The sequence below is a fragment of the Lagopus leucura genome, unplaced genomic scaffold (genome assembly GCF_019238085.1).
Source record: "Lagopus leucura isolate 7727_CA_CO unplaced genomic scaffold, USGS_WTPT01 Super-Scaffold_73, whole genome shotgun sequence".
Taxonomy (NCBI): Eukaryota; Metazoa; Chordata; class Aves; order Galliformes; family Phasianidae; genus Lagopus; species Lagopus leucura.
In genome coordinates this window covers 93,533,259-93,559,386 of record NW_024962252.1, presented here as the reverse complement: position 1 = coordinate 93,559,386, position 26,128 = coordinate 93,533,259, and the positions used below count along the sequence as shown (strand labels likewise).

The following is a 26,128-nucleotide window of genomic DNA, read 5'->3' as shown; positions in this document are numbered from 1 at the left end:
GTGGTTTCAGAAACAATTACCTTCCTAGAAGATTTGTTAATACCAACAGCATCTCAGAGGAGAAAGAAATAAACTTGTGCTCCCAGTGAGAAAACATCATTATTGTTCTTGGCAGCTGGTACACTCTGGCCAACCTGTACCTACCACTTTTTACCTAGCGGGGTTGATGATCACAGTGTGGGGAGGAGATGAAATCAATGTAGTAGGGAAGGAGGTGAGCCGAGGGATGCAGGGAATAAATATATCATAAATCAGGCCTGCTTACTGCCAGCTCTCCACACAGGAACTGTTTTGGGCCTAAATTAAATCTAAGTTGTTTTATTTCAAACATGTCAAAAGCTTGACTGCAGCTTCAAACAGCATTATTTTTGCGGAGGTAAAACCGGTACCTAATATTATTTTAACAAGGCCTTTTAAAATGTGCATACATTTCCAGTCAGCCAGATTCTTTCTTTTTGCTGAATACTGAACATTCTTTTCTTCCCCTCACTGTTGTCTTTGGCTGTCGAAATCGTACTTTCCACTTTTACAAAAACTGTAGGGGTATTATGACTGCATGTATAGATTCAAGTAGACTGTTTGCTTTCTAACAAAATGGCTATGTTAACTCACCTCAGAGAAGTTCAAGGGCTTATATACAATGCCTGTGTAGCTGTGGCTGCAAATGCAATTCCGTGCATTTTCTAGTAGATTGCTGTGGTGAATAGCTGAAAAGAGCAATGTTCTTCCTTACAGGAGACTGCACTTCAATGACAAAATGATGCCTCCACAAACTACACAGAATGGGGTCCTTGAGGAAAACTGGAATGCAATTGCGTGTTATAATCTGTCTTAACAAACTGTTTTCTCCACAGGCATAAGTAAAATGTCCTGCCTGGAAGTTCGTATAGCTAAGTGTTTTCCACCATAACAAGCAAAGCTGCATAATGTTTCACATTTTCTTATCTTATCAAATTATGAATATTAATTAGTATCTTCTGATAGCACTTCCAGGAGAAAGTGTCATTATTCCTGCTTGTGCAAGAGGCAGAAGGAGCCATTTGTCCGGAGCCACAATGACACAGCAAGATGGTAAGTGTCTGGGCTCCTTTTGCGCAAAGAATTAAACGCTGGTGTGTGAAAAAGACTTGCTTAGCTACAAAATCTACTTCAACATTTTATTAACCCATTTTAGCATGGGTTTATTCACAGAGAACTTCATCCTATGACATTAAGTCATAGGCATTTTTACCCATTACTAGTTTATCAAGCTTACAAAGAGCCATGGTTTACCTGCGCTACAAATCCAAAGAGCCATACTTTGATTACAGGCTTAGGTTTTTTGCCCTGGCACTTGTGCTTTGTAGAAGGTTTTCCAAGGGATTTGTTTGCTGTGCACACAGAATGGCTGGGGGGGTCAGACGGAGAGCCCAGGTCACGTTGGTCCTAATGCAGCACATCCATGGAGTTGGACACGTTCCGTTTGGCCTAACACAGCATAAAACTTCACTTGAAAACTCCTGGAGTTTTCCTTCTTGGGTTGGGGAGGTTTCACCAGATCCGTTTACCTTATAAAAACACATATGTAGAAAGGGTATAAAATGACTAACTGAGCAGCAGTAAAGTTCGGTGCAATAGAAACTGAAATATTGCCAGTTTCAGAGAGTTCAGGGCAACCACCCCCAGCCCTGCTCTCGTAATGATGGAAATCATTCCGTGGCCCCTTGCTGCTGCTTTGGCTCTTGGCAGATTATTTGATGATAAAATCTGCCATTAGCAGTAGCACAGCTTTTTGCCCACCGTATGGCACTCAGTGGCTGATTAGCCATCGTCCTTTTTAAGCTAATAGCAAAATTAAGAGGAATGCTTGTTGTTTCTGTTTTGTTTATCGCCGTTCATTGCAGCCCTACACGCACTGACCGACACGGCCCTGCTGGGAGTCCCAGCCGAGCTGCCCTGCTTTTGGGGGAAAGGCCTGGCAGCGGCAGGACAGATTTTGCAATGGGAATTCCTGTCATTTCGATCAAACCGTTGCTCACAAGGACGGCACACGGCTGAACTGTAAGCGCTGCGACGCGTCGCGTCTCTACGTTAAATCCCCCCTGCCTGAGCCCAGCAGCGGCCAGCAGGGCTTCGGGGGCGCGCTGCCCCTTTAAGGCCGGCCGAGGCCGGGAGCGGCGCCATAACAACGGCTTGACGGCCGTGACCGGAAGCGATTGGGGGTCAGAGGTCGCCGCTGGCAGCGGGAACATGGCGGCCGTGGCCGCGGCGGCGCTGGGCGCCGTTGTGGCCGCGCTCGGCGGGGCGGCGGTTCCGTGAGCGAGGCGGGAGCCTCCCGCCGCTGCGCTGCCCCTTTTCAGGTGAGGGCGGGCTCCGGGGAGCTTTTGGTCGGCGCGAGCCGGGGCTCTGGGCCTTGGTTACTGGTCGAGCAGCGGGCAGGCCGGCTCTTAAGGCCGAGGTGCGGCGTGCCGGCCTGTCACCTGCATCCCGCTGCTCCGCGGGCGGGGCCGCCTTGTGGGGGATGCCGGGCAGGGAGTGGCTGAAGTGAAGTGCTTGAGCTCGTCTGGAAATACGTTCTCTGTGTGAGAAGCCTTGCTTTAGGGGTTGTTATGTTTGTTACATAGATGAATAAACGGAGGGTTCCTGCTGTGGTCTGACCCTTGGTGCTTTTTCTTTTGGAGGCAGTGCTGTCTCTTGCTGACTTGTATGTACGAAGAAATCAGTCAGGTTTTCCCAGCTGTAGCTGCGTGCTTTGCTGTAGTTACTGCACCTGTTGTTACTTCTGCCACCATTGCTGGTTCCTGTGCTGCTATCTCAGCTTTGTTCACTCTGTAGCAAAGCTGAACTTTGACCTGAATGGTCCCTAACGTAGGATGGGGAGCTCCATCCCACTGGCAGTCAAGGCTCTGGCAGTCAAACCACGTGGAACATAACTGCCTGCTGAGACCTGAGTGCTGGAGTTAAGCTGTGTGTGCTAGCTCATTTTGCTGCATATGTATATTGATGGTGATAAGTGGATGTAACTGCTCTATTTTTAAGCTGTACTTATGCTAATTCATGGAGTGGAGTATGCTTATGTAATGGGCAGCTTATTGATTGCTAAGTGTCTCCATAACTCATTTACTTTGTGGTAGGTGTTTCTCGTTTCAAAAACACCGCCTACGCTCTGCTTTTGGACTATGGACTTTTCAGTAGTGATTATTACAGCCACGTTCTAACCTTTATCAAAGCGCAAATTAATTCTGCTGTAGCAGAGGTTGAGGTGGTTTTTCTTATGACTGTACAAACGGGGAAACATGGATTTAAAAGTGTCTTAAACTGAGCACAGACAGCTGAAAGATGTTGGCTGCCTTTTTTGTCAGGTTTCATTGTATTTTCTTAATGCTCTGAGTATAAGCTTCGGTGGCAGCTGTGCAATTTTAGCTTCTCAGCAAGTTAGGGTACAGTTAAGTGTGAATACATTGGTTGATATGTGGGCTGCATCTAAAAAGCATGGTCTCTCTCCTTCACAATCACAGGTTACAGGTTACTGCTGCTTTCTTTGTAATGGATCTGATGGTTGCAAGGACAGTTGATCCAACAATTCCAAGGGGGTGTCCTTCTGTCAGTAGGAAGTTATTCTATTGAGTGTTTGGTACCGTATGAATGAGAACTTTCTCCTTTTGCACTAATGTGGGTTAAGGTGCAGTTGTACCTCGAAAAACTGAATCCCAAAATGCTCATTCAGTAGAGTAAGGACTACACTTTAAGCTGCTGAAGTTTGGATTAAAAAAAAAAAAAAAAAAAAAAAAAAAGGCAGCCCCTATGTAGGAAATAAGTGGTAAGAAGGCAAGGATTAAAAATCTAAAGTGACTTTTAGTCCCACTAATTCTCTGTGTGTCAAAGAGCTCCTGTGCAAAAGAAGAGAAACCCCTTACAAAGTGTTTTTTAGACTTTAAGGACAAGAGTCATAAGGGGAAACAGTATTGTGTCTTCCTGCAAAAGCCAAACTGAAATTACACAGAGAACCCTTGATTCAGGTACATTCTGACATCTCAGTCTTAGCAAATTTTAACTTCTGTGGAGTTCCCTGTTTTTTTCACAGAAGTAATCTGAAAAGAAAATTAAAGTGTTCACTAAAACATTCATGTGGAGTTTTAGCAGCATTAAGGTTACTTGATCCAGCAAATCTTTTTTCCAGTCTCACAAGTGGGAGACTGGCATGTATTTCATCTGCTTCTGCAGAGCCTCTGCTTCCTCAGCTGCTATTTCTAAAGATGCCAAACTGAATTCTTAATCACCTGAGCTGCCCTAAGCACAAACCCTGTGCTTCTGCTGGCTTCTGCTGTCCAAGTCTTCTCCCGATGGAATTTCACTTCCTAGTTTTTGCTTTATCGGTCTTAATTTATTTTCTTTCTTCCCAGTCTTGCCTTTGGCTGGCAGGCTGTCATCTCCCCTGCCCCACACATCGCCCTCCTTTGCCAGAACATGCACCTCATTGCTTTTGCTGTCTTCCACTGCAACTCCTTGAGACACACAGGATACCTGTCTGGGCTTGTGCTGATTGTGTACAGGTGATGTTTGTTTTCCTTTCTCCTTTTTTCTTCTCTTAATTCATACTCTTCACTGACCCATTGTTCGTTTGTTTCTTCAGGTTGTGGTGTTGAGAACAGGCAGGTAAGATTCCCCACTGTCTGTATCTGATATTGAGTTGCGAAATTTGGTTTGATGATTTATTAGTTATGGATTGGTGGCAGCTGGCTTGTTTGTGCTATGTGTGTTGGTCAACACTTGGAGCTATTGGAGGGGAAAATGGAACCTTTAGAGAATTGACTTTTGAAACAAATCCCTTCTGAGTGTGTGAGAAGGCCTGCAGTTTGTTTTCGTGTGCCTTTTTGTTGGTCTGTCTGGAAAGCTGACCACCACTGAAGACAGTTCTGCTTTGTAACGGCCCTTGTTGCTGCTGCAAGCACAGTGAGATGCTAGAGGAAAATGTTAGCAGACTTCTTTAAGCCTAGACATCATCTCTCTCTGTTCTTCTAGATATTTTTTTCTTTCAAGTTGAGCTCGTTTGCTTGTGAACTTGTTCTACTATTAAAAAAGTATATATCCTTAATTCAGTTTGTGTTTATTGGGGTTTCTTATATGCTTAGAAGTACAGAATGGGAGGAAGCTTTCTGATCAATATAAAAACAGTTATTCTGCTTAGTTCACTCACTGTCTTTTAACAAGTTTAAGAAAATGAATTTACTTTTAATCTGACAATGGATTTATTCTTTTCTGGGATTTAATTGATGCAACTGTGGTGTTTTTTTTTGTTTTTTTTTTTTTTTTTTCCTAAATTTTACTGCTTTTAAAAATGCTTTTCCAAGGCTGCTACTTTGTGGTATTGAGACTTCTACACTGTTGAGTGCTGCTGTCTTTTTTGTCACCCATTGATATAAGCCTGCTGTTGATGTCCTTTTGAATAACAAGAGAGCAAGTAATGCTTTAGTTCCAGCGATTCTTGATGGTACAGCATAATCTTGAGTGCTTTGAGCTCGTAGCATTTGTGCTCTTCTTAAGACATCCACTGTTGTTCATGATTAAAATCAATGTATATCTGTTTGATTAAATGAATAGACAGCCCAGTGAATCTATATGAGGCAGTTAGAAGGCTTTCCATGTTTTGCTTGTAGAAAGGGATTCAACTTTTCTGAAGACTGTTCTAATTTCTTACAAAAATTAGTCTTTGAACTGTGGCAGTGTTCTACAAACTGCTGTGTCCCTAGACGTGCTCACGGACTGTTTTGTGCTCCTTCACCAAGTCAGTGTAACAGCTGATGTGGTTGTAACTACAAGAGTCAAAAAGCAACAGAACACCCAGGCTTCTACAGGAAAACAAGAAATAAAACTAAGCACTTCATTTCTTTTGCTCATCCAAACAGAAGCAGTAGTAAGCAGTGCAGGTTCTGACAGGTCCATGTAGTCCTGATCAGTTCTGAGTAGGTGGGGAGTTACTTTCATCACCTGGGATCTGGATTGAGAATCAGTCTAGTGATGGTGATGCACGAAGCACTTCATACAGCACTGATACAGTTTTAAAAGTGGGGAGAACAATCACAGAACAGCCAGGGTTGGAAGGGACCTCAAGGATCATGGATCTCCAACCCCCCTGCCACAGGCAGGGCCACCAACCTTTCAAACATTTGATGCTAGACCAGGCTGCCCAGGGCCCCATCCAACCCGGCCTTGAACACCTCCAGGGATGTGGCATCCACAGCCTCTCTGGGCAGCTGTTCCAGCACCTCACCACCTCATAGTAAAGAATTTCTCCCTGACATCCAACCTCAATCTTCCTTTCCTCAAAAACCTGAGAAGCCTTTATTCAGTTTGTTGAGCTCTCAGAGGGACAGAAGCAGTAGATGAAGAGTCGAAACACTCCTTCCCCTTCCTTTAAACAGTATTTTTTTTTATGTCTGAGTAATTAATTCCACATCACTTGGTAATTTTGCTCTTAGGTTTCATTATGGTTTTTCTTAATCTAGTGCTGTTATTGATTTTTAACATCGATTTGCTCATTTTCCTTACAAGAAACAATCTACAGACTGCATTTGTTCGGATCAAGCATTAGCATTATGTGTTTGAATTCAGCAGATAATTGGATATCTTGCAAATTACTCAATGGGTGTTTCATCTTGAAACATTTAAAAATCCATTTTAGTTTCTTGTAATGTTTTAGTTAGACAGCAATCCAAACTTAGGACGGCGCTTTGGCAGCGATATGCTTATTTTTCTAAACTAAGCACAGTTTCAGTGGTTAAATTTTCCTTTCATTTAAATATAAGTTTTAATCAGCGTAGGCCAAACTTTTCCAACCATGCTTAAAATTAGCTTGAGCCATATTTCAGAAGATGTGTTCTCCTAATGTGATTGAACATATGTAGAGAGATGTATGCGGCAATGAATGTTTTTAAGCTGATTAATGCTTTTGAAGTGTTTTTATAACTTAAAAACATTTATAGACTGCCTAAATATGTCTCGATACTAGTACTCTTTATGTAATTAATACCACTGAAAGCGCTTCATGCTGTGTTTCTGAAGGTTGAAAGGTAGCTGTTTGGAAATGCGTTGTGAATTCTACCGGCACGCGGCCAAGTTACAACATCAGAACAAAGTAAAATGCAGGTGGTTTTGGAGATGGGTCGTGTTGTACCTCAGGCGAGGTGTCACTGCCATGTTCTGGCAGTGTGCTGAAGGTGCAAATGGGTCTGTAGCAGATGTTAAGCTTTGTGTGGGAAGTGCTCAACATTGCTGCTGTTTCTGAGGATGTACAGAAAGGGTCTGATGCCAGAATTGACTCTCGGGTGGTTATTACAGCTCCATGAATTGCTGCTAGAAATTTGGTAGGCTCAATCTCTAGAGAAGTATTTAAAACCAAAACCTGTTGCCAACCTTATAGCCCTTAGTATTTACCCAAATGTAGCTTAAAAAAATGATGTGGGGGATGTCCAGAAGGAGGCATGTATGAAGATGAAGGGCACTGCTCTGCCAGCAGCCATCTTTTCAGGTTGCCCCTTGTTAGCACTTGCACTCAGGGTGGTGTGCTCTCACAGAGAATGGTGAAGGTGAATGTCATGACAGGGAGATGTGAGTGGCATGGATGTCCATTACAGGCAACACAGTGGGCTTTTCTGAGACTTGTGGGTAACTTTGACCCGCTGGTCCTTTGGTGAGAATGATTTAGAAGTGAAACACTGGCCGGGTTTGGATGTGGCAGTGTAAAACTTAGTTTGTCAGATGTTTCACTGTATGGGCTTCAGTTTGCTTCTACTTCCTAATAGTTAATTTTAGAATAAGTGTAGGTTTGCTCAGATGGTTAATTCCATTTGCTGTCACATCACTTTTGTTACTGCTATTTACGCTCTACTAGAATGTAATGAATGTGCTTTTTGAGGAAGCTGATAATATTACAGCAATAGTAAGCAATAGCAACTTTTTCATGATTATTTGTGGCTGCATCTTACACTGAATCCTATTAAACTTAGATGGAATAAATATTTTTGGATTTTGCTCCATGGTTTTTCTCATAACCAGGACTGTTACCTGGAATGGAGCATTGTGTGGAGCCTGGTAAAGTAAGGCGAGTCGTTTCCTTCTAGTGCCCTGCCTTGACAGGACCTTTCTTTCAGATTTCCCTCTTCATGTGAGAACATCAGTAAATCTGTCAACTTGAGCAGTCGTTTGCTTTAAAGAGAAAACAGTTTTAGGCATTTATTCCAAGGTTTCTTGCCCGGGTTTGTCTTTACAACAAGTAAATATATCGCCACGGAACTTATGTGTAAGCCATCATTAGACACTGGAAACAATGTTTTGGGAATTGACATACACCTCATATTTGGAAAGAGGGTGTTAGAACTGGTTTAATCTCTCTTAAAGAACTGGAAGATGGAGTATGGCGTTCTGGGAGTGTGCGATCTTTCTGCAGTTTGGGATGGACTGCTCCAGGAAAAGAAAATACAAAGAGATCAGACTTGCTGCAGTTTGTGCTGTCTCCAGGAGATGGATGGGTTTTGCAGTGTAGCTTCCTCAGAAAAATCCTCATGTGTCACTGTGATTTACAGAAAGTGTTCTGCAGGCTCATCCATCTGTTTCTGACCGCTGGCAGTGACAGTGTCTCCCAGAGTTATGGCTTTTCTCAGAGAAATGGGTTCTTTTATTGGGAACATCAGGTTTAAATTTTCTCACTCAAATACCGAGTTTAAAATAAAACCCTGTCAGTTTCCACTATTTCCAGTGTTTGCGTTGGTCTGCTGTACGTTACAAGATGAATACTTCATTATTTTGTTATGTATGGTTGTATCTTTGAGATCCATTTCCATGATTTACTTCAGGCAGTCATTTGTGTGACTTTGTTCACTGAAAAGTTTTTCTGCTTCTGTTACATTGCAGGTTGTTGTACTTTGTGTATCTCAGTGCTACTCTGAAGGAAGGCTCTTGGTCTCTTAAATGTTGAGAAGCAGTTGGTTTTGCCCCTCTCCATTGGATATAGCACTATGTGTTGAGCAGTATTGGCTGTAATAAGCAAGAAAAACATCCCAAATTTAAGTCAGTGCTTTAAGTATGATGTATCTCGTTTAGAATGTGGCAGTATTTATGTTATCTCTTCCCTACAGGACAAATAAATAGAATTCTTTTCTTGTTAAAGTAGTTGCAGTAGGTTATTCTGCTGCAGAACAGCACCATGTGAGACACAGCCCCTTGTGCTGCACACTATGTCTGAAAATACACTAATAGCAGGTATTTTGAATCAGTGAAAGTAACGTCATGAAAAGTTTAGAGGATTTAGTAAGCTTTGATTGCATCAGTCAATGTTAGCATGATTTCCTTAGGGCCTGTCCTCTCTTTGTGCCTTCAGCTTTGCCAAGCCTTGCCCTTGTGTAAGGGCACTAAGCCTCTGAAGTGGCTGTAGCAAATACTTTCATAAGAATAAAAGCTAAAAGCTCTAAGCTATTCAATGATTCCTTTGTTTCCTGTGACCCCCAAAGTGTTCAGATTCTTGTCCTTTTACATGTAGGTGGTGGCAGAGAAAAGTGGTAAGTTTGGCTTTTTCTTCTTGCTTTAGCTTTGCGTGAGGCATCCATAAACTCAGTTAATATCTGCAGTGCTCGTTTGCTTGTCCATGGCTTTGATGCGAGTGCTAAAGCATGCAGGATAAATCTTGCTTTCAGAACTAAAGGTATTACTTTTGTGAGCTGGGTGCTAAAATGAGTTGGCCTGTTAGAAAGAAAGAACGTTTCTTGCATCCATCTTCTCTCACTGTGACTTGAAATGTAGAATTAGTTGAGGAGGGCATATTTTGGATGGGCTTTTGCTGAAGTTTAGAAATGTGCCAATTCATGAAGCAAAGATAAGCAAACCTGAACTTGTAGAGAAGCTTTCTGGTAACTGACTTTCACTGTTGTGTGTGTGCAGTTATTAACAAAGATAATCACAAAAGGGCACGTTGGCTAGGAGATACCCCACCTCAAATGGAGAGTAGCTGCAAAAATACCATTGTGCATCAATGTGTATAGGCTGCAGAATACTGAAGACTGGAAGTTTCGTGCAGTACTGACAATGGTCTGATCTGTCAGAGTATTGTGATTTATAGCAATATATGGCTTTATAGCATGACGGAGGAAGGAAATTATCAAGACGTATTGCTTAATCAGTTAAAGACTTGGAGAGCTACAGCAGTGACAGGCATTTGGCTAAGTTTTACAACCTTTCAATGGTGCAGGCACTGACTTTAGACTGAATGCCTCTGTTTGTGTGCAGTATCCTGTAAGGAAGCCTTTCCAGGGGTCTGTGCATGTGAGACCTCAGTTCTCCTACATGCAGCTCCTACAAGGCTCCCAGCGCTTCAGGGCAGTGGATCTGTTGTTAATGTAGAGGAGCGGCCCACCCATGGCATCTTCTTTGGTGAGGCTGTAGTGTCTGTCCTTCTCTTGAGAAAGACTGGTGTGCTTTTCTTCTCGTTTCAGTGGCTTGAATGATTTTAATGTTTAGAGCTTAGTTATTGAGAGCTTCTTTCTCTGGTTAGGAAGCTATTTGATATGGAACTATCAGTCTCTTGCCTCTGAACAAGACAATTGTTTTCTTCTTACCTCTTTCCCCTAAGATACTGTCAGACTTCCACTGGGCTTGTACTGAAGAGCTAGAACATAAAAATAAAGTTCATGTTGGAATGTGATCTGGAAAGAAGCAAAGTTGTGGGCAAGTATTTTTCCTTTTTCCAAATGTTAAGCTACAGCCACATTAATAATGTTTCTACCAAGAAAAAGCTATTGGGCTAATTTAAAGCAAAACTCTAGAACTGTTATATCCCACATGGCATGAAAGATTCCTGCTTTTTTTTCCTGCTGTATTAACGTCTTACACAGAAAGGAAATGAATTTTAGAAGGAATGTTATACATAAGCCATTTGAGACATTCTCTGTTAAGGAAATACCAGCTGTCAGGAAAGATGCAGCCAATGTAGAGTTATATTAGAAACATTGTGAAGGAACTATTTGTCAAGGAAAAGTGGATTAATTAAAACATTTTAAACTATTTTTGCTCTGGAATAGAGTTAGGGAAGTTCCATATGTGCCTATTCTAAACTAAACCTCTTCTTAAAAGCCACATTTGTTTTTTCAGAAGCAAGCTCCCTTAGGTAGGTAAGTCGTTCCCTAATGTAGAATAAGGAAGTTTTCTAACCGAAATGTAACTAATGCAGGAGGGAAAAAGGTTTAGAGTCATTTTGCTTTATCTTTATTATCTTCAAATTCTAAAAGTTTGCTTTCAGTGATACTCCTTAATGGACAGAATTTATATGGAAAAAAAAATAGGCTGCATTTCAGAATTATCATATTAAGTTTTTATTCAAAGAAGTGTTTTTTTTTATGAGCAGTTAATAGCAGCAGGAGGCATTGTTTTGCTTCTCCACAGGGAAATAGAGAAGCACGTGTAAAAGAAACCTGAACCAGGCTTGTGGAATATTAAATGGGATAGGATTTACTCTTTAATCCAGGGTAGCCTGCTGGCTTTAAGGAGTTGTACAGTGAATACACAGACTTACTGTAATGGTTTGAATTGTAAGTGGTAATTAAACCCAAAGCTTTGTTCTTACTCTCATTGATCTGTTGATAACAGATTTTCCCTTGCAGAAGAACTTATGCCTGTTACCTCTTCAGGTCATGCTTCAGTCATTTATTTACATGAAGACCTTGCAGAGGATGCTTAGGTGTTACAGTTGTGTGGCCTCATTAAGTGTTGAGTTGGGATTTTTAATAAAGCATAAATATTGCACAAGGAAATGGCCGGCCTTCTTGTTGAAGCTGTCCAACTTCTTCATTATGACTGTTGGAAATCCAGGAAGAACAAAATGCTTTCTTCCATCCCGTGGAAATAAATTAAATTTCTCAAGCTGGCTGTTTTGACAAATGCCTTAAGCATCTGTAAGCATATGATCTATAGAACCCATTGTGCTAGTTGTATGTGCTTGATGTTGTATATTGAATTGGATGAGGGATTGATGATGGTCACCTGGAAGTTCTTTTTAGTTGAATGCCGCTCTTAAGAATTGGATTTTGCTGTTTACATGATAGAGACTCTTAGCTACTGCTAAAGCAATGCTAATTGTGATCTATTGAATGCTAAGATTTCAAATTGGACACCTATAAAATGAGCCACGTAAAGCTTCTACAGCTGAAGCTAATAGTAACTTTGAATTTATGCACAGTGATAAACACTCTGAAAAATTAGACTGAGAACATTCCAGATCAGGCACACACAATTTATATGCTCTGTGCTATGGATCTTGAGTTGCAAAAGCATAATCTGTTGTGGAAAAAAATGATGACATGTAACACATTCAGATTGTAATATCTTGAGCATAATATAGAGGGAGAAAAATAGCTTTTTCTTTTTTTTTTTCCTCTAAAGATTTGAGTAGTTTAGGCTAATTTTAACACTGTACTACGAGAAGTGAAAATGAAGTTAAAAATAATGTATCCCTGCTAACTGGTCTCAAACAGTGTGCTTTGGATGTGGCAGACACACCAGCTGGGAAGGAACAGCCTTAATTTTGGTGTTAGGTAATTTCTCTGCATTCGGTGGAATGATGGTGGTGATTCTGGCACTGGACGGTCGGAGGGCTTGGTGTCCCACATCACTGTGTGCAGCCTTGGCCTGATGATAGGATGCTTGAGGGTAGGAATGTTAAGCATTTGCTTCTACCTGAACTTGGCTTCCCCATTGCAGCATGGTACCAAATTCAGTTGTCTCCTTGGTGATCCAGCCACATGTCCATGAAGGCAAGTTTGTTTTAAGGAGACCACGTAGCAGCTAATAGGTGATGGAAATCACCTGGCATTCCCAAAACAGGCACTTGTGGCACTTAGGGATGTGGCTTTTTGGGCAGTATGGCTGACAGGTGGGTGGTGGATTGGATGGTCTTAGTGGTCTTTTTCAACCTTAACGATTCTATGATCATGTAGCTTCAATATCCTAGATGTTCACTGAATGTTTTGTAAAGGTTACAGTTCAGTAATGGGATGCTGATGGGTGCTGAACACCTCACACCCTTTAAGCTGACTTTAAAACTGGCGACATTCCAGTTTGTTTCTCTGAAGCAGTTAATGATCATAAATGATCCTGCAGTTTGAATTGTACAGCTTCCTCTTCAAATTTTGCTTTTGTCCAGAGTGAAATAGTCTTTTATATGCATGATTGGGCATGTGGTTTGTTTTCCAAGGAGGAGTAATAGGAAAACAGCTTTTGTAATCGATCAGTTAATATTTTGAATTCTCCTTTGCAAAATTTCATGTTAAAATTGTATTGGCTATCTAGGAAAAAGCTATTTGCAGTTTCAATCTGATGCCTCTGCAGTCAAGATAAAGGGTGTTGGTTGAGATGCCTTTCCATTGGGAAATCAGTGCTAAGCCACTATGCACTGATGGGCTTTTACTGCTTAATTAGTGAGACACTTTGTTGGCTTTCACCATGAAGTTTATACTGTGAAAATATACTTTGATTTACTTGATGTAAATACAGCTTTGTCTTTCGTGATATTTAGAACGAGACAAAGCTTACTTGACGAACTAGCTGATATCTCTACAGTTGGGTAAGTTGGAGATGTGTGCTATGAGAGATGTGTGAGATGAGTGAGGCATGAAGTTGGGATTTTTAATTTCATTCTAGCTTCTCTTATTTGATAACAAGTTGAATCTTTTCTTCAGCTGTTGGATGCAGTAATCATCTTTACACATATAGATGACTACAAGTTACAGTTTCTCTTAAATTCCTTGCTAATGAAAAATATTACTCTTCTGTGCCTTCTGAAGAGCTTCAGAAAAAAACATTGTCATTGCAGAGTAAACTCTGTCCTGCACAGTAAGAATTGACTAAAATAAACGATCAAAATGTATAACATTACCAACGTTGCAGGTTGTAGATGCTTTTCTTTAACAGAGCATCTTGCAGCCATGTTGAAGTAATTGGAATTGGAGGTTTGGTTCTTATACAAAGCGTACAGCAAAACCTACTTTCAGCTTATAAGGGCTAGTTATGATATATCGTGATGTAATTTTCCATGTATGTGCTTGATATCTTAATCTGAGAATCTGCAGATGGAAAGTTGTAAAGAGAAATGATTCGTCTACATTGAGTATTGTGGGACAATTGATAGATGATTCCCAGCTGCGTTGTTTTGAATCGCAGCCAGAAAATTTAAAGTATTTTCAATGTGTACTGTGCCTGAAGAACTGTTAGAGCATTCTTTCAGAGCATTCTTTCTAAAAAGGATTGTAATTTGTTTTTGTTATAGATGGGTTGAGGAATTTCAGTGAAGTATCAGGAAACATTGCATTTTTTCTCAGTGACGAATACAGTCAAACATGACTTGAAGCAGTACAAAAGGCTTGCAGTGATGGCGGTAGATGTTTCAGATCACTTCAATTTTCCTTTTTCCCATATAATACCTAAGATTCCGCCTGTTTCACTCATAAGCCATCAGTCTGTACACCTTCACTGTGTTCTGTTACTTTCTGCAAGTTTTTTTTTTTAATAGGCTGTATTACGTGCAAAGCTGGTTTTGCAAGCCTTTTCTTTGTTTGGTTCATTAAGGCTTATTAAAGCTTTGCCATTCCCATAACCTGCAGTGTTGCTGGTTTACCAGCAAGTTAGCTAGAGACATTTTTTTTTTTTTTTGAGATTTAGAGTGGTTTGAATGTCTTTGCAGTGTACAGGTTGAAATTTGTAGCAGCTGCTTGACTAAATTCTGAAACAACAGCAGGATGTATAGGCTGAGTTTCCTAGAGTTAACTTCTCTACTTGATTTCTTGCTTTGTCACCACTGATTGCTTTCTTTTTTGCCATGTTAGATATTAAACATGTTGACATCTGAAGAAATGATGTCATCAGATGGTCATTAATGCCCAATCTTTTTCATCATCTTTGTCAGTGACCTGGATTAAGGAATAGAGTCTGCTCACAGCAAGTTTGCTGATGGTATGAAACTGGGAGGAGTGGCTGATGCACCGGCAGGCCACACTGCCTGGACAGACTGTAGAATTGGGCAGAGAGAAATGTCACAGAATTCAGCAAGAGTAAGTGTAGGGTCTTGCATGAGGGAAGGAATAACTGCATGCATCAGTGCAGGCTAGGGGATGACCTGATGGGAAAGAGCTGTGTGGAGAAGGATCAGGAGGTTCTGGTGGACAACAGGTTGGCCATGAGCCAGCAGTGTGGCCAAGGCCAGTGGTGTCCTAGGATGCATTAAGAAGAGCATAGGCAGCAAGTCAAGGGACGCGATCCTCCCCCCTCTGCTCTGCCCTCGTATGGAGTACTGTGTCCAATGCTGGGCCCACCTACTCAAAAAAAAAGCAGGGATGTGCTAGAAAGAGTGTGGTGGAGGGCCACAAAGATGATAAAGGGCCTGGAGCATCTCCCTGATGAGGAGAGGCCGAGAGACCTGAGACACTTCACTTTGGAGAAGAGAAGGCTGAGAGTGGATCTCATCACTGTCTATAAACACCTGAAGCGAGGGAGTCAAGCTGATGGGGTTGGCTCTCTTTGGTGGTGAGCAACAATAGAACAAGGGGCAGTGAGCAGAAACCAAAACAGGGGAAGCTCCATAGTAACACAAGGAAGCAATTCTTCACTGTCAGTGCTGGAGCACTGGAACAGGCTGCCCAGAGAAGCGGTGGAGTCATCTTCTATGGACATACTCAAGACCTGTCTGGAGGCTTAGTGACCTACTGTATGGAACTGCTTTAGCAGAGGGACTAGACTCTCTTAGATGTCCCTTGCAAACTCTATAGTTCTGTGAAATCAATCTCGTTTTCTTTGCTGTATTGTATCCTTTATGCATGCTGCAGGTAACTTTGTGCACATGATATACAGGCTTTATTGATTTGAGATCACCCACAGGTGCTTCTTGAGGGAAGATGATTCTCTTTAAAATAAAAGGTAACTTTAATTCCTTTAAAGCTTTCATCCACTTCAGAGGAGTTAAATACTTGGCTTAAAATAAGTCAGGGATGTTGTTCTGGAAGAAGGTTTCTTTCTTCTTTTAAGTCTTAGGAAGGGTGTGAATTGAGAACCAAAGTGGTGTTTTTAAACCTGCTGCTGTTAGAGCAGTTTCTGTGTGTTGTAACGGGGCTGCCAGAGGAAATAATTTTCCTTCCTGGGGGAGGAAGGAAAGAGAAACACTTGCTATGTACTCTTGTTTGTGTAATGGTTTTGCGCTGTAAGAAAGGACAGAAGCACTTTTAACACAGGAAAATGTGGTTGTTAAACCCCCACCAACAGAAAAAAATAAGTTTCAGGAGCATGTGTGGTATCAGAAACAATTTATTGTTCCTGATTTTGCTTTCGTTTTGGGAGTGACAGTTCTAAAAACTGTGAAAGCGTGACTTTCTATTAGTTGAAGGAAATCTTCGTGCCTCTTTGTAATGACAAATGCTCCCCTTTTTCAGCTGCTCACTTATTGTCACAATTTTGTTGTGCCTGTAAATTCAGTGACTTCAAAACGTGCCTGTATACTTTAGTTAACTATATTGGCACGCTTCTGTGGTTAAATGAGATTTCTTTTGGCACAAAAGCACTTTCCTCACCTGTTTCCATTTGTTAGTGGTGGGATCAGTAACGCTACAGGCTTTGTAAAATATGTGAAGTCATTTCCCAGCTGTTGTTTATATTGATTTATGCAAGAATAGTGGAAATCAATTATGTTGGTTAACTTCTGGCATCCAAGTATTGAGTTTGAAGGCTGACATGAGTAAGCGTGCTGCAAGATGCAGGTTTAGGCAACTTACACATCAACAAGTTTGCTTCCTCAGGCAAAAATTGGGTCTTGGATAATGACAGAGAATGTTGGCAATAAAGGTCACATTTAGATTAAAGTAACCTGGAATACATTGTACTGAATTATGGAACAAAGGAATGTAAATACAGAAAATCTTCTCTCCTCTCCTTTTCAAAGTGTCCTGACCTTTATTGAGTTCCACTAGCTGACATTTTTAGAAGACTTTTAGTTCTAGTTTCTTTCATTATGAAGGGCTTATTTAGGTATTTTCTTCCGCACGTTTCGTTGTCATCTTCTTTGCCATTTGCTTTTCTTCAGCTACAGTGGCACCTACGTTTCATATCAGCATGCTTATTGCGGTAGTGATGCAATCCTATTTTGTATAAAGTTCTAGAAACACATTTGTCTGTAGTCTTCTTACTTTAGTAAACAACAGAAAAATAAAGCAAGTGTGAGTGAAAAAGAATGGAGCAGCGAAATTGGTAAGCACCTACAGAAACGCTTTCTCTGGGCAGCCTGTTCTAGGGGTTGGCAACCCAACCATGGCAGGGGGTTGAAACAAGTGATCATTATGGTCCTTTTCAACCCAGGCCGTTCTATGATTACATGAAAGGTAAAATAGGAGAAAATCACACAGTCGGTACATCACATCCACATATTTCTATTTCTAGTTTTAAATCATTGCATGCATTTTCTGTTTAAAGGTAGTGATATATTTAGTCAGACTTGGTGCAAGTGAATCATGGTATGTACGTTGTTCTTGTATAAAATAATGACTGATAGTTGCATTTACTATTTCTGTGTTTTGGTTGGAAGCTTCTTCCAGCAGTTCATGGATGATTAAGTCTTAGTTGGCATGTTTTGTTGCTGGCAAGTTCAGCAAGATCTTCCTGGCTTGGAGAGGCACCCATTGCTCTATTATAACTATCCAATCCTAGAAGATCTAATTTTTTCCTTCCTACTTTCCTCTTCTTTAATAGTTTGTTCCCTGAAGCCTTTAAGTTGTTTTACGTAATCTGAGGTGCTGTTCACAGCTAACAACACGGGTCTCCCCTCACTTCTTCCTACCTGTTTGTTAGTGGTAGCTGAGTGAAGCTGGGTGGGATTTGTACCTTTGTTGCCCTGAATGGGCAAGTTATCTGCTTGCTGTCAGTCACTCATGTTTGTAGATTTGGATGCTCAGCAACAGTGAAAAAGGCTTCGAAGTATGTTGCTTAAGCAGGCATAATCCCTTTGTTCTTATGGAAAACAAGATCCATCTGTTAATGAATGAGTAATGTTGGGAAGGATATAAGAACATGTATTTTATGGTTACAGATTAATGTCAACAGACTAAGAATAAAAGTGCCATAACTGCATACTGGAGGCTTTCTTCCTGCCCCTTCTTCTGAAGGTTCAAGACATGGGCAGGCATACCACTGGGTGGGCTACTGTTATTACAGTTCCTCAGTTGGGCAGTTTTTATGCTTCTTCCACTGGTAATTTTTTTTTTTTCCCAGCATCATATACAAGATACAAGGTATCTTAGGTCAAGACACTGTAAATACTCGTTCTCTATAAATGTTATTCTGTTAAACACAGATTAGATCAGGATTTACAGAATCCGTCCTTTCTTTAGCCTGGGCAGTCTTCCAATTTACTGAAGGCAGGAAGCCCAGCAAACACTCCCTCAGACAATTCCTCATCTTTATCCTTTTTCCAGAATAAAAATCCACAAATATCAGCAGTGGGGGCCAAAATAACAAATGAAAAGAGGGTGTTGCCACTTCTTGCCAGGTTTTGTGTAAATGTTGCTCTACTTCCTTGTCCCAGGATAACAACAAAGCTTCCCAAAGAACCTATAAAACAAACCAGACTCTTTTTCAGATCTGATTTAATTCACAGTAGGTGCAGCGACAAAAATGCCAGGGAACAAGAACAATGAAGGAGACTTGATCTCTCTATTAAGGTTGCAGGAAATATTAAGGCATATACTTGCTCTTTGATACCATCCATTACTCTTGCAGCTGGAACATCAGTTAGCTGCTTGGTGCTTTTCTTCTAATTGATTGAGATGAACCTTAAATGGGGCATGGATGAATAGACCCTGTAATTTAGAACAGATTGGGATGAAATACTGTGGTGAAGAGCTGGAAAACAGTGATGTACAAGGAGCCTCTGTCTAGAGAGCCTGTGATCTACACCTGCTTGTTTCTCCTCTGGCTTCAGTGATGTGATCAAAAGAAGCTGGAGTGAACTGGATGTGGTGTGGAGTGAGATGTAGGGGGTGGTGTTGAGTAGCAGGCCAGAGACAGGGCTGAGAGCAGAAGGCATGCAGGCAGGAGGAGGTGATAGGACTGGAGTGCCAAGGGCCACTGCTGAGGAGCAGGATCAGAAACCAAGGCCGAACAATGTCCAGAGGGACAGGAAGCAGATTTTTAGAGCAACAATCCGGATATTTTCTGCAACTGCAAAATAGCTGTTTGGGTTGTGTGTGTGTGGCAACCACTAATGGCAGTCACAAAGACAGCTGACTCTGGGAATGTTGGTGACTGACTGCAGTTTCACTGTCTTGAATTGAACATGTTGCTGTTTTCTACAGGTCATTCTTTTTTTACATTCTTGGAGTTACAATGAATTCACTATTACGAGAGTTTAGAGAGAGGAAACTTTTTCTTTTCCCCAAAGGCATTCTGTATCAGCAAGTCATTGCTTCTTGTCTTGTTTGGGAACTACTGAGAAGAGCCTTGTTCCGTACCCTCTGCACCTTTCCTTAAGGTACTCATAGATACTGATGAGATTCTCCCAAGCCATCTCTTCTCTAGGCTGCAGGGTTTCAACTTTCTCAGTCTTTCCTCACTGGGAAGTTGCTCCAGTCCTGTCATCACTTCCATGGCTGTTCACTGAACCCTTTCCAGTATGTCTGTGCAGCAGTACTCCAGGTGCAGCAGTACTGCTGTTGAACAGAGAAGGACCATCTCTCTTCACCTGCTGTCAATAATTTTGCTTAATGTGTACTAGGATACTGTTAGAATTCTTTGTGGCAAGGGCACAGCTGGCTTATTTTCAGTTTGGAAACTCTTGAAACTCAGAGTTCCTTCAGAGCTGTTTTCCAGATCCATCAAGCTGGTCATTTTTATTATAGAAGCTTACATGATAGGTGAAGTGTGACTTCCTGCTCCTGATGATTTTCTTCTCCATCAGCTTGTGCCTGGAAATAGTGTCCAGGATTAGCTGCCCCTTCACCTTCCCAGAGTTTGAGGAGAGACCGACCTGTCTGTAGTTCCCTAGGACCTCCTTACCCAGTCTCAAAAATAGGAGTGGCCTTTGCTTTTCTCTCATCTTTGGGAAATTCTCCCAGTCACCATGTTTGGTCAGAGATTGTAGGTTGCCTTGCTATTGCATCTGCCAACTCCCTCAGCACTTGTGGGTACATCCTATCAGAGCCCACATGGGCTTACAAATGCCCAGCTTGCATAAATATTCCCTAAGCTGATCTTTTTCCATCAGGTGTGGATCTTCCATGCTGCAGCCTTTCAGTTTGCTCTCTCAGACCTGCACATCCTGAAGGCCTTTCTCATAAAGACTGAGGCAAAGCAGGCATTCAGAGTACCTCATTGTTTTCCCTGTCTCCCATTTAATTCTGATCACAGATCATAGAATGGCCAGGGTTGGAAGGGACCTCAAGGTTCATGATTCTCCAACCCCCTGCCACATGCAGGGCCACCAACCTCCCCATTTAATACTAGACCAGGCTGCCCAGGGCCCCATCCAGCGTGGCTTTGACCTCCTCCAAGGATGGGGCATCCACAACCTCTCTGGGCAGCTGTTCCAGCACCTCACCACTCTCTCTGTGTATGAGATACACCGTGTCACATTCAAAGAGTAAGTAATTGATTCTGTGAAACCATTTCACTCAGTGTAAGTCATGGTGAGACTTGCAACCTCTTTGAGATATTTTTTTGAGGAGCTCACTGATTTTCAGACTGGAATTCCCAAACCAGGAGGAGCAGCCACCCAAACTGAGACAGTCTGGAATCTGAGGATCATTGTCAAAAAAGCTCTTTTCAATTCCTGTGCTGCTGCTTCTATTTAGCTTTCTTATACAGTTTCTGCTTTTTTTGCTTTTTGAAGAGAGCAAAAGCTAAAAATCTGGTTCAGGTCCATGGAAGGTCTCAGTGGAAGGCTTTTGGGAAACATGCTTGTTTTAGAGACAAACATGATATCATTTTAGTAGCAGAATCCTTTTGTGAGCCTACTGGAAACAGATGTTTTGCATGAGAACTCAATTTTTCTTGTTCTGAACACATTCAGACAAATTACCCTGCAAACTGTGTTAAACTTTATTCAGAAATGCAACCCTATTCAGAATCCAGACCAAATCTAACTGGATGTTTAGAAGCTGTGGAGGCTGGAAGTGTATAAGCAGGAAATGGTATCAAGCAGAGCACTGTGACCTGTGTGCTGAGAAGTTCCAATGTGCTGTGCTTTCTGTAAAAAGAAAAAAAGAAAAAAGAAAAAAAAAAAAAGAAAGCTATGCTGACCTAGAACAGTAAAGCACTTTGCTTTTCTCTTTCTCTAATTAAGTGATGACATAAGATACTGACAGCAGAAAGGCAGAAAGAAGCTAATTTGCTTGAATAAAGCCTGTTGGACCTCTGTTCATGTATAGGGCTTTTTTTTTTTTTTTTTTTCCCCTCAAATTTTTGGTTTCTGTGTTTTACCCAGCAAGTGGCTCAGCACCACACAGTCATTAGCTCACTTCTTGCCCCTACCACCCCCCCCCCCCCCCTACTCCAGTCCCAGTGGGATGGGAGAAAGAACTGGGGAAGAAAAGCTAAAAGTAGAACTCATGGGTTGAGATGAAACTGTTTGCTAAGAGAAAAAGAAAAGGATGATAATTATGCCAAGTATGTACATATGTATATATGGCATGTGATACACGAGGAATTGCTCACTGCCTCCTGACCAATGCCCAGCTAGCCCCCAAGTAGTGGAAGAGAGCCAGATGAACTCCCATCCCCTTCAAAACACCTTCTGCTCGATGTCATACAGTATAGAATATCCCTACTATCCCTATGGCCGTTCTAAGGGCTGTGCTACTTCTCTTCCCTCCCAGCTCCTTGGGTCCTGAGTAGTGCAATGGCCTTGGCTCTGTACAACTCTGCTTAGCAGGCAACTCTAAATATTGGTGTATTATCAGATTGCTTTTCTCCTAGAACCAAGCCATAGCATCATATGATCTGAAGATGACAGTTCTGTCCCAGCTGAAGCTAAGACACTCTAAAACAGGAGCAAAGGTAGGAGGCTGACTCAAAGTTTCAGGGAGTGAACTGACATCAATTCCAAATGACCTTATGGGGACTTTGACATGTTTGCTTTACAGCTGATTGGAAACACAGCTGCAAGACGAATGTGTTTGGGAATTTTTCACCTGCCTGCTTATGTAGGATGAGAAAAGATACATGTGCAAGCTGGACATTCATTTCTCAGCAGCGCGTCTGAAAACTGGAAGTAGAATGGTTATCTAATGTGTTTAGAATTTTGGTAATCTGAATCATGGCTCTTGAATGCTTGTCACAGCTAGTTTGTGAAACATTATGGGTGTTTCGTTACTTTTTTTTTTAATTCCTTGAATGAAAAGATGCAACCAACACCAGGACATCAGAGCGTAGCATGGTCTATTTTCTATTTCACTCTCTCTTCAGCAGCAGGAAAAATAAAAGCATTTCAAGGCCTATCCTCTGCCGTCAACCCTCTGGGAAGGAGGAGGGGAAAAAAAAAAAGCAGGGTGTGGGGGGAGGGCAGTGAGCATGGAAAATTCTACGAAATTGCTTGTGGGTTTCCTTTTCATGTGAAATTTCCCTGAAATCTTCCCCATGACTCATATCCTTCATGATCCCTTTTAAGTCCATAGTTTGGGCTGATTTTAGACAAGTAGGTAGCTTTTTTTCCTGCCCAGTATTCCATGGATTTTGCAGAGGTGGATATTTGGTGTTATTCTGTGTTGTCTAAGTAATCAGGCCTTGTAATCTATTCTCCATAGGGACTGATTGCCACTTTTTTTTATAACCCTTCTTATCCTGTGGACAAAGATCGGAAGTAAGGAATTTACTTCAGAAGAAAACTGTTATTAATCAGAGGTGTATTGTGTGAGGGAATAGCTGGGGGGAAGTAGGAGGCTTTATTTTAGCAGGTGTTTTTGATGGTTGCAAAGGCCTGGCATTGACCGAAGGCAGTGAGTGTTTCTAACTCAAGACTAACTTCTAACTCAAGTTTTTGGTTTGTGCTGATTTACGTTTCTGTTGGGATGCAGCCTCTAGAATTCATTCCCTGAAGTGCCAGCTGATGTCTTTTACAAAGGTGAGGGTAGCTGTCTTCTGCCTTGACCACTGCATGACTAATTTCTTCTTATGGGAGAAAGAGAAATGAATACGCCCCAGTGTGATAGATGTGAAAGTTTGATAGAAGGTGATTGCCGTGCAAGCCTGATACTTCTCTCACCTCCTCCACAGTTCAGATATGCTGTATTATTTACAAAACCCTCTAGTATTTTGAAAAACCCTGTGGTCTCCCTAATGAAAAGAATGAAATGATTTAATTTCTAAATGATTCATTTGTCAGAAAACAAAACTTAAATGCTAGAAGTAAAATTCCACGCACAGATGAATTCAGTTCAGATGCGGACTCCTAGCGTCTTTGATTTGTATGAACACATACTAGTTTTTCTGTATCTTGCTGCTTGCTTTCTCTAAAGTTGTAAGTGACTGACTGAAAGGCCTGGAATCAGGAATGTTGCTTACTCTTTCATTAGAAACGTACCTGTTTTACTCGTAAGCAACGCAGGCCTATAATATTGAGAGTTTCATGGTTGGACTTCTTCAGTCTCCATGAAAACTGGGCTTATTTTGTCAAGAAATTATGCTGGCTGCTTAGTTTAGTTGGATCAGCTACTGCATCTGAGCCATGTTTGGGATATTTCAAAAGCAAATTATCTTGAGAACAAACTAAACACTGAAACTCAAAAAAAAAAAAAAAAAAAAAAAATCAAAAAACAAACCCTAAATTAAACCAACAGCAACATGGACTGTAACTGGAGCAATCTTCTCTTTGTTAACCTACAGCTATTATGTCATAGGTAACTTTTCAATAGTAGTTGGAGGAAGTGGCCGTTTCCTCAGCTGTGGCAGTGCTCATTTGGTTCCCCTTTCAGAGATGGAGGGAATTTTCCATGCAGGATTAGGCAGATGTGCAGCTCATCTTCTGTGTAAGCATGTTGTGCGTCTCCATATATGAAGTGTAAATGCTCAGCTTGTTTTGGAGTTCAGATATTCTGGATATGAGATATTTCACCGTTTGTTAGCCAGGTAGGAACCCTGAGCAAGAACTTGTTACCATGTTTGATTGTTACAATCCTGTTTTTGTACTCTTGTCTCTGAACGTAGGCATAATGATAAGTAGTTGTTGGAGGGCCAAGTTCTTGTAAGTTAGATATGCGCTTGGAAAGTCCCCAGATAAACTAGAAAAGTTCCCAGTTAGGTTGCTGTTTATTCTTTTGAGTTACAAGTAATTTGCCTGGAGACAGATGATACTGTTTCTGAATTTGGGGGGCGGGGAGGAATAATCTAGTGAATAAGTTTGACAAAAGAAAATTACTGAACTCAAAGTCTTACTGGACAGTGTTAGTGCTGTAATGACTGGCAGTACTGAACAGTCTGTTATTAAGGCTGCCCAGAGCCATATTCAGCCTGGCCTTGAGTGCCCCATCCTTGGAGGGGGATAGTTTGCAAAAGCACTTCATTTTTAAACAGGTTTTTAAATTGCTGATGCCTTTTATTATTCATCATATGTGTAGGCGCTTCTTGTATGTAAAAAGAAACAGCAGTTTTCATTGTCATTATTCGTATGTGTGTCTGCAGTTCTAATACAATTTTGGTATTGATCTGATCTCAAAACCAACTTGTCAGAGCTAAGTTTTGTATTTTGCAGCCTTTTAAGACAGCAATCTGTATGGGACAGCAGCAGTGATGTATTTTGTAGGAAAAGCTTTATTCATTAGTGGGAGCTCTTCCAGGGCATCCTGTACACCTTTCTTTTCTTCCCTTTTCTCAGAAGAAATGTGGAAGGATGTTGTGTCTCATGAAGTATAAGGAGAGTTCCTGAGGCTAAGTGTATGTTTAGATTTCCCTATGGTGCTCACCTGTTTTGCTCAGAAGTTCTTAATATTAAACCCCTGTAGGTCAGGCTACCGTGAAAATAAGCTGTATATGTATTTGGTGCTTCACAGGAAGGGAAAGTGGAGATTTCTTTTCTCAGGCTAGATTATAGGAGCAGTCTAATGAGTGGAGAGACTTGAGACAGGAGAATGAGGAGGGAAAAAAAAAAAAAGCAACTGAACTGCTAGTCCAGAACCATGGCAATGTAATTGTAATGTATGTGCAAAGAGGTGATTTAGAGGATGATTCTTAAAATTACTTCTTTGACTTTTTAAGATAAAAATTGGAGGAAACGTGCTCCTTTCCATAAGAATGCCTTGAGCTGGGATCTGCTTGTGGTGTGATGTTTCATCACAGTAATGGCAGCTTGTGTGTGCTGCCAAGAGTCCGTGGCTTCTTCCTCTTGTGCTCTCACTGTTCCAGCGAAATATCTTTAAGGTGAGAACATGCGTATTTAACAAGTCATGTAATCATCGTCTCCTTGATGAGAGTGCTTTGTGTGTGAACTTCTTACTGCATCCCACCAGGAAAATTGCTGATGATTCTATGAGGCAAAGTGGTGGTTTCTGTTATTGTTTTTGAACCAAAAAGAATGAAAAGGAGCTAAATGTTCTGATGTTCTCATCAATATATCAAAATTAGCAATGATATTTAAGTGCTCTGGAATTCTTGACATCACAAAATCCAGTGATTGATTCCTGCTATTAGCACTGGAGGAGCATAGGTAAGAGAAGCCTGAGAGGGAAACTCCTGGATGCTTGTAAGTACCTGCAGGCTGAGTGTCAGGAGGACAGGGCAGGCTCTTTCCAGAGGTGCCCAGTGACAGGACAGGGGGCACCAGCTGGAATAACTTCACTATGAGGGTGATGGAACACTGGATCTGGTTGCCCACTGCGGTTGTGTGTTCCCTTTCACAGATACTCAGAACCCATCTGGATGCTTTCCTGTGTCCTTGCTGTAGGGAACTGCTGTTGGGGGTTGGATTTCATGATCTCCAGAGGTCCCTTTCAACCGCTACAGTTTTGTGATTACTTCACTAATACATTTGTTTGATTCTAAAAGATCTTTTAAAAGTTGTTGTGGAAGCGTTTTTTGTACAGCAGTGGTTGAGTAAAACTGGTAGGGAAACACATTGTTATACCTTGTATTTTCTGCTGGAGAAAAA

At 41.4% G+C, this 26,128-nt stretch overlaps 1 protein-coding gene across 7 annotated transcripts in view; it reads left to right on the top strand.

Moving 5' to 3' along the window:
* The first annotated feature begins 2,268 nt into the window (after positions 1-2,268).
* Positions 2,269-26,128, top strand: part of LCLAT1 (lysocardiolipin acyltransferase 1) — a 102,491-nt gene continuing 78,631 nt past the window's right edge. Inside the window, exons 1-3 of one of the 7 annotated variants that reach the window (XM_042893449.1) lie at positions 2,286-2,339; positions 4,383-4,532; positions 4,613-4,635. The gene's annotated coding sequence lies outside the window, so the exon portion shown is untranslated. Of the gene's footprint in view, positions 2,340-4,382; positions 4,533-4,612; positions 4,636-22,026; positions 22,048-26,128 lie in introns of those variants that run through there. The other 6 variants (XM_042893482.1, XM_042893466.1, XM_042893495.1 and 3 more) reach the window with 6 other exon arrangements.